We start from the raw sequence: 7,173 nt of genomic DNA, 5'->3' as shown, positions 1-7,173 counted from the left end.
TTAGTAATATCTACTTGGTACTACACTTTGCTAAATGTAAAAAAAGAAATTGTCTTTCTGTGATACAATTTCAATAGGCGTTAAGCGAGTGTGTATTTTGGAAATAAGGTCCGTTTCCAACATTTAGCTAAAGTATGAACATCACAAATTAATTTTTGATATTTCAAACCATGAAATTAGTGATTGGATGGAACAATGAGTGTTGTGTATAAAGATGTTAATTTACTAAAAACAGGATAAAAACACTTGTAATTTAGATTGTATCAATAGTTTTGCTGCAACATTTTATGATGTGATGTACCAAAAGGTGATCTGTGCAGGTAAAGGCACACAAGGATGCCATTAAAAAGTGAGGTGCCATACATAGATATGTTTGTGCACTACATATGAATATTCATGTTCCATAAAAGCAAAACATTAACCCCTACACCCGAATGGGCTGTATCGCATTCACAGCAGCAGTCTACATAAAAGCTGGTAATTCTGTTTATACATAGCATCATACCACAAGCACAATCTCTAGAATTGTACCTATCATTCTCTTGAAAAACATCTGTGCGTATACTGCAGATGAGGCGCTTTGGACCATCAAGATTGCAAAACCTTATATGCTCCTCCTGTTCCGATTATATAAAGACTTTGTTCAACAAAACGAATCCAAGGCAAAAGCTTCAAACAAGAAAAGAAAGACCTCCTACTGATACTGAGCTGAATGCCTGGGAGGTTGCAATAATTTAATTTACATGAATGTGGCATATACCAAATTATTGGGCCAAAAAATAGCAGTGCTAACTCAAACAGTATTTTAATTCCATTAGGCGGCTGATCTAGCTGTGATGTCATCCTCACAAAATGAACATAGCTAAATTAAAGACAGTACATATTTTAGTTTTATTCTTGAGATATGTAGAACATTTTTCTATCTTTAACTCTGTTTCTGTGATCAAAATTAAACGTTATTCACAACTTATGCAGTGCCAATAATGTCTGAAATTTAATATTCCTTACATATGTAGTATCTTATAGGTTTTTTATTCTTCTAGCCAAAATTAAAACCAAAGATGAGTTCTCCTTGGCTTATCAAGTCAAAAGTTACCCCCAACTCATAACAACACAAACTAAAAATACCCCTGAAACTATGGCTCCTATATGTGATTTGGCATCTAAATTTGAATAAGTTATACAAATGTTATAAGCCATCTAAAAAATAGGTTGGTCCAAATGGAACACCAAATAATATGTTCTACAAATATAAATTATATTTTCCACATTATGTTGTCCTTCTGGCTGAAGTGATAGAGGTTAATACAGTGAGGGAATTTAAACATGGATGGGACAGGCTTATGGCTATCCTAAATATAATACAACAAACCAAATAAGCTATCCTATTTTAAAGCAAGAAGAGTATGATGGTCATATCCTCCATCAAATTCTATATGTATTTTTTTGCTAATACATATTATAGTGCTATACCTATAGAGGGGTGTTATAGTTAGATTACTCTAATACAGTACTATGGGTGTGACATTTGAATAATGTTTAGATATGAACATACCTGTCATCCCCCATTGACATGGTCTTCGCATTAGGTTAAAGCAACTACAAGCTCACATGTCAAAAATTTATACGATGAGTTATTTTAGCTTGAAGGAAATCTAGCAGTAATTGGTTTTCATACGTTTCTAATTTTGATATATTATAAGGCCAACAGAAAAAGATAAAAAGTAATATTAGTGAAATATTTTTTTCTTGGGTAATGCAGTAATATTCATTTTTCTAATTCATTTTGAGGAAGCATGGTAGCCAGGGCCGGCCCGACAGTGGAGCCGAGTGGGGCAACCGCTCCAGGCGGCACTCTTGAAGGGGCGGCACTTCGCCGCCCCAAGCCCTTTATTTTTTTTTTTTTTTAAAGCGAAAGAGAGAGAAAGGGGCGCCGCTGTCAGTACCGCTCGGCGCCCCTCGCTCTCTCCTCTGCGGCGAGTCTCCCTGTTCGGTCTCGGTGCTGGCTTGTAATGCTGAGTGCCGGAAGATTTCCGGCGCTCAGCATTACAAGCCGGCACCGAGACCGAACAGGGAGACTCGCCGCAGGACTGCTGAAAGGTAAGTACAAGAAGGGGGGGGGGGGCGGCAGGGACGGAGGGAGAGGAAAGGTAGATAAGGGGGGGGCGGCAGGGACGGAGGGAGAGGAAGGGTAGATAAGGGGGGGGCGGCAAGGACGGAGGGAGAGGAAGGGTAGATAAGGGGGGGGGCAGCATTTTAAAATTCGCCCCAGGCGGCATTTTGCCTTGGGCCGGCCCTGATGGTAGCCATCATATAGCTTGGAAGGACATACAAGCAACAAGATTAATACTGTGAGGTAAAAGTGTGTGATCACTATAGCAACCAGCAGGTAACTGCTTCACTTTTACCATTTTATTATTATATCTATTTATAGTTTGAATTTTACCTGAGAACTGATCCTATTTTAAATTGCAACCACTTCATTTAACATTGCCTATGTTTCTAACTTTACATTATTAATAGCTACATCTGATTTTTAGGTTATGTAAAAAAAAAAGTCACTCACACTATTACAAAGAAAACAGAGATTTCTTCAAATTATTAATTTGTGCTAATATGGATTATACTGGGTCAGTTGCACCTGAATTAGTGTGATTTACTAAAGAAAACAACTCCATATTTATTCCAAATGGTTTTAGGTTATCAGAAAATGGGTTTTAATTTCTTAACTAATGATATTGAATTATTACTGCTCAAAACAACTCAAACCTGTTTTGCTTTACGAGGCTTTGGTTTAAATAAAAGAAGTGCTTTGAGTCCCACCGGGAGAAAAGCGCTATATAAATACTTGTTGTTGTTGTTGAAGTGGATTTAAACTATCCAGATTTTTTTGTTTTGTAAAGACAAAACACTTATGCCGGGTTTGCATTGCTACACCTGATTCTATGTATGTTGCCAAAAATAACTACCTAATTCATCTTCCAGTTCAAGAATAACTACACCAGAACTACACCGGATTAGTTTGTATTCAAAAAGCACAAGCTGTCTTAGAGCGAGGTCATGCAAAACTAGATCCCCTTTCTGTAGAGGATCCCACGTATATCTTTCTATTTTGCTTAGTCCTATGGTTGGTCTGTTTCAGTGAGAATGGGGCTGTTTTTTACAGAAACAGTTACCTGCTGGTTGCTATAGTGATCACACTTTTACCTCACAGTATTAATCTTGTTGCTTGTATGTCCTTCCAAGCTATATGATGGCTACCATGCTTCCTCAAAATGAATTAGAAAAATGAATATTACTGCATTACCCAAGAAAAAAATATTTCACTAATATTACTTTTTATCTTTTTCTGTTGGCCTTATAATATATCAAAATTAGAAACGTATGAAAACCAATTACTGCTAGATTTCCTTCAAGCTAAAATAACTCATCGTATTAATGGCACCATTGGGACAGGTACAATGTAGGGGTTTAACCTCTTGGGGCTCTATATGGAGGTTGATATAAAAGTGTTTCTGCAGTGAAGTAGGGGTGCCATAGGCTGCTAAGACGACACGCAGACGTCTCTTACCCTGTCAGGGGAAATCTCACTTGTTAAAGAATAAATGCAAGACTTTCCATCAAATAGTTGTCTACTACCATGGTTGCATATGTTTTCAAAAGAGTGCCAAAAAATATCTGATCTCTACTAACATGCAGTGATCAGTAATTGCGACATCTCATCTGCCCTTGCTATGAAACCCTGCCCTCTCATAAAAATAATAATTGTGTACACATCGATTTATATAAATACATATACATTTAGTAATTTTTTACAGAAACGTATGGGCTGATGAACTTTTGCAGCCTATAGCCAGAATGATGAGGGTGATGTTGTAAGATGCCAGAAGGGTTTCCTAGCGGACATGTGTATTTTCGTGAACTAAAACTTTACATATATTGGGAAATAACAGGAATTTGTTTTTGAATTTTTACCATTATATTGTGTGATAAAAAATGGGTATCTATGAATAGCTTAACTTGTCCTGAAAAAAATATGTTTCCCTGAGTAGTGTGTAAGCTGTTTACAAGGGTTGTCACCTGAACAGCAAAACTATAACATTTGCTCCAGCCTTCAAGGGGGAAAATGTGCCGCAATTACTTAAATGGTTAGACATGAATGAGATAGGTATACGGTTAACCTGAATATAAAATAAAATGACAGACCGAATATGGTATGAGGTTTTACACCAGGTAGGGATTAATGAGATTAATATGAGATTAATATGTTGTGGCACTACCCATGATCTCCAAAATACATTCTCCATAGACTGCAAGCTACACTGGCACTTGAAGAGTTACAGAGAAAAAAGTCCAAGAAGCCAATAACTTAATTTCCCTTTCCCTTTCTAGAATACAATAGGGAATCAGGAAACACCATGGATGACAATTATAGAGAGACATTGCCGTGCAATAAAATGCAGCCTCTGTGAAAGGGGACAAAGTACTTCAAAAGCCATATAGTGGGTTTTAATAAAACACAAGAGAAGTGACAGACTGCAGAATTAGCATATTCTACAAGATGCAAGTGAGCCTATTTGCGCTGGGACATAAAGAGGCACTTATGTATTGCAGCTCTATCAAAGGGAAGTGGCTGTAAAGGGCTGTGGACTATTGAATGACCTCCCATTAGGATTTTACTGAAATTGCTTGGGTTTCACTTCAAGTGTGAGAACTCTCCAGTTATTAGCTAATCAATAGAGAGTTATTGGCATCATCAGTTGAAAGAATGAAAAAGAGTGAAAGAGGTTTTAAGTCTTGTGGTCTCCATGAACCAAGTGCACTCTATAGATCCAGTACAATCCATGTACAACCCACTCCACGCTGAGATTCAAGATTTAGCACCTCATAATTCAAGTGTGTGAACATTGAGTATTCGGGTCATCATGAAAAGGTGCAGGCAGCAATTATTATTGTTTATTTTATCTGGAATATCAACAGATTATTTTATTTTAGCTGGAATATCAACATCAAGCTCAATCAGGTATAGTATCTCAGCTATGTTATACAATTATTGGCAAGATGGGAACTCGGAAAGAAGGCAATGCTTAGGAATGGGTGGAAGTATTTAGCAGAAAAAAAAGAAACGAGGAAAATTGTACTTTACACTTTATGTGAAAAGATCTAAACATCAAAAATGCACCACTAATTATTCTAAAATGACACCACTATATTGACGATTGTACGAACCTCTACCAAGGAATGTTAAGTATCTGCGTGAACAGGGACAGCAGCTGCTTGTTATATAGGTAGGAATTTCCAAATATTATGGACCACACACCTATTCTCAAAATGATGTCTATACCATGGTGGATTAACCACAATGCAACTCGCATGGTCCTCCCATATAATACTCCAATTTCCATTATGTGACATTGCAGTGAAACATAAATTGCCAGACATTTGAAGCAGCAATACAGCATCAGTGCTTCACCAAGAAAGATAATTCTGAATCTAATGGATGCTTAATATAGACATTTGATAACATGACTGTAGTCTGCAAAACAAGGCTGTTATTTTTGCCCCATTATTTAGCATGTATGTTACCAGAGTATAGGCCTGGAATGGCCATCTGACACACCAGCAAATGCCCAATTGGGTCAGTGGCTGACAGCGACACCTACTCATGTGGCGTGTAGCCAGCGGCTGGATATCCACGCTACGTGAGCATAAAAACATAGTGAGATTCCATATATATCCAACTGTCGGCCGCACTTACGTGATCAGGTGGTGGCTGGGCTTAAAGTGCCAGGGCTGCCCCGTCATCACCAGTCCAGACCTGTCAGAGTGGCAATAAATAGATTAATCATAGCACAGTCAACACGGCAGAGATCAGCAAACATTACCTAACCAATAATAAAAACTAATAGTAAAAGTACTGAAAAAAAGCCCTGTAGCGTTTTGAACAACTGCCCAGCGTACATTTAACCCCTTCAATCCCGGAGAAATTTTGCCATTTTTGCGCTATGTCGGTTCAGCGATGATTCTCTTTTACTGTGAATAGTGTACCCATATAAACTATATATTGTTTTTTCAAGGAGAGATAGAGCTTTCTTTTGATACCATAGTTGGATGATTAGCTGAAAATTTAGAATTAGAAATTTAGTAAAAAGTAGCAAGAATTAGAAAAAAAAATCTGTGTTTTTTTCATTTTCCCTCTGAATCCTCACAAAATTAGGTAAAAAGACAGAAAATTCCATCCAGATTTATCCATTTAGGTGTCCTGTAGATGTCGATGTGCCCAAAGTGCCCGTTCCCGGCCGCCTAAGTTGATCGCGGCCGGCCGGCAGTTTTGCTCTAAGTCCCCGTTTTTGGCAGGTCAAGTTGCTTGAGAAACCCTGGAAGTCTATGAGGTCGGATTTGCCGGCCGCATCCGACCCTCGCTCCATCGAAGTCGGCATGCCTTGCCGGATTTTCCCGGTGGTGACGTGGAACTCCGTCCCGGTTCGCCAGGGACGTCAGGCACCCTCCGCCGGATATATAGGGAAGCTGCTGCTGCTTGTTCCAGAGAGCCGGCTCCCAACGACCTCGCGAAGCCCAGCCCGGGTGCCGGCCATGTCCCGGCCCCGGCCCCGGGAACCCCACCGTCCTGTAGACCTCCGAGGGTCCCGCCCGGGGCTCCACGGACCTCGGGAGGACCAGCCCGGGTGCCGCACCGGCGGTCCAACCCGCCCATGTCCCGGGCCGTGTCCCGGGAACACCACCTTGGGGCAGACCCCCGAGGGTCCCGCCAGGGGCTCCCCGGACCTCGGGAGGACCAGCCCGGGTGCCGCACCGGCGGTCCAACCCGCCCATGTCCCGGGCCGTGTCCCGGGAACACCACCTTGGGGCAGACCCCCGAGGGTCCCGCCAGGGGCTCCACGGACCTCGGGGTGCCCAGCCCGGGTGCCGCACCGGCGGTCCAACCCGCCCAAGTCCCGGGCCGTGTCCCGAGAACACTACCTTGGGGCAGACCCCCGAGGGTCCCGCCAGGGGCTCCCCGGACCTCGGGAGGACCAGCCCGGGTGCCGCACCGGCGGTCCAACCCGCCCAAGTCCCGGGCCGGGTCCCGGGAAGAGCACCAGGGGGCAGACCCCCGAGGGTCCCGCCAGGGGCTCCCCGGACCTCGGGGTGCTCAGCACGGGTGCAGCACCG

This window comes from Sceloporus occidentalis, unplaced genomic scaffold (assembly GCF_023333645.1).
Source record: "Sceloporus occidentalis isolate IW3139 unplaced genomic scaffold, rSceOcc1.0.p SCAF_34, whole genome shotgun sequence".
NCBI classification, from domain to species: Eukaryota; Metazoa; Chordata; class Lepidosauria; order Squamata; family Phrynosomatidae; genus Sceloporus; species Sceloporus occidentalis.
Note: the sequence above shows the minus strand (reverse complement) of the source record.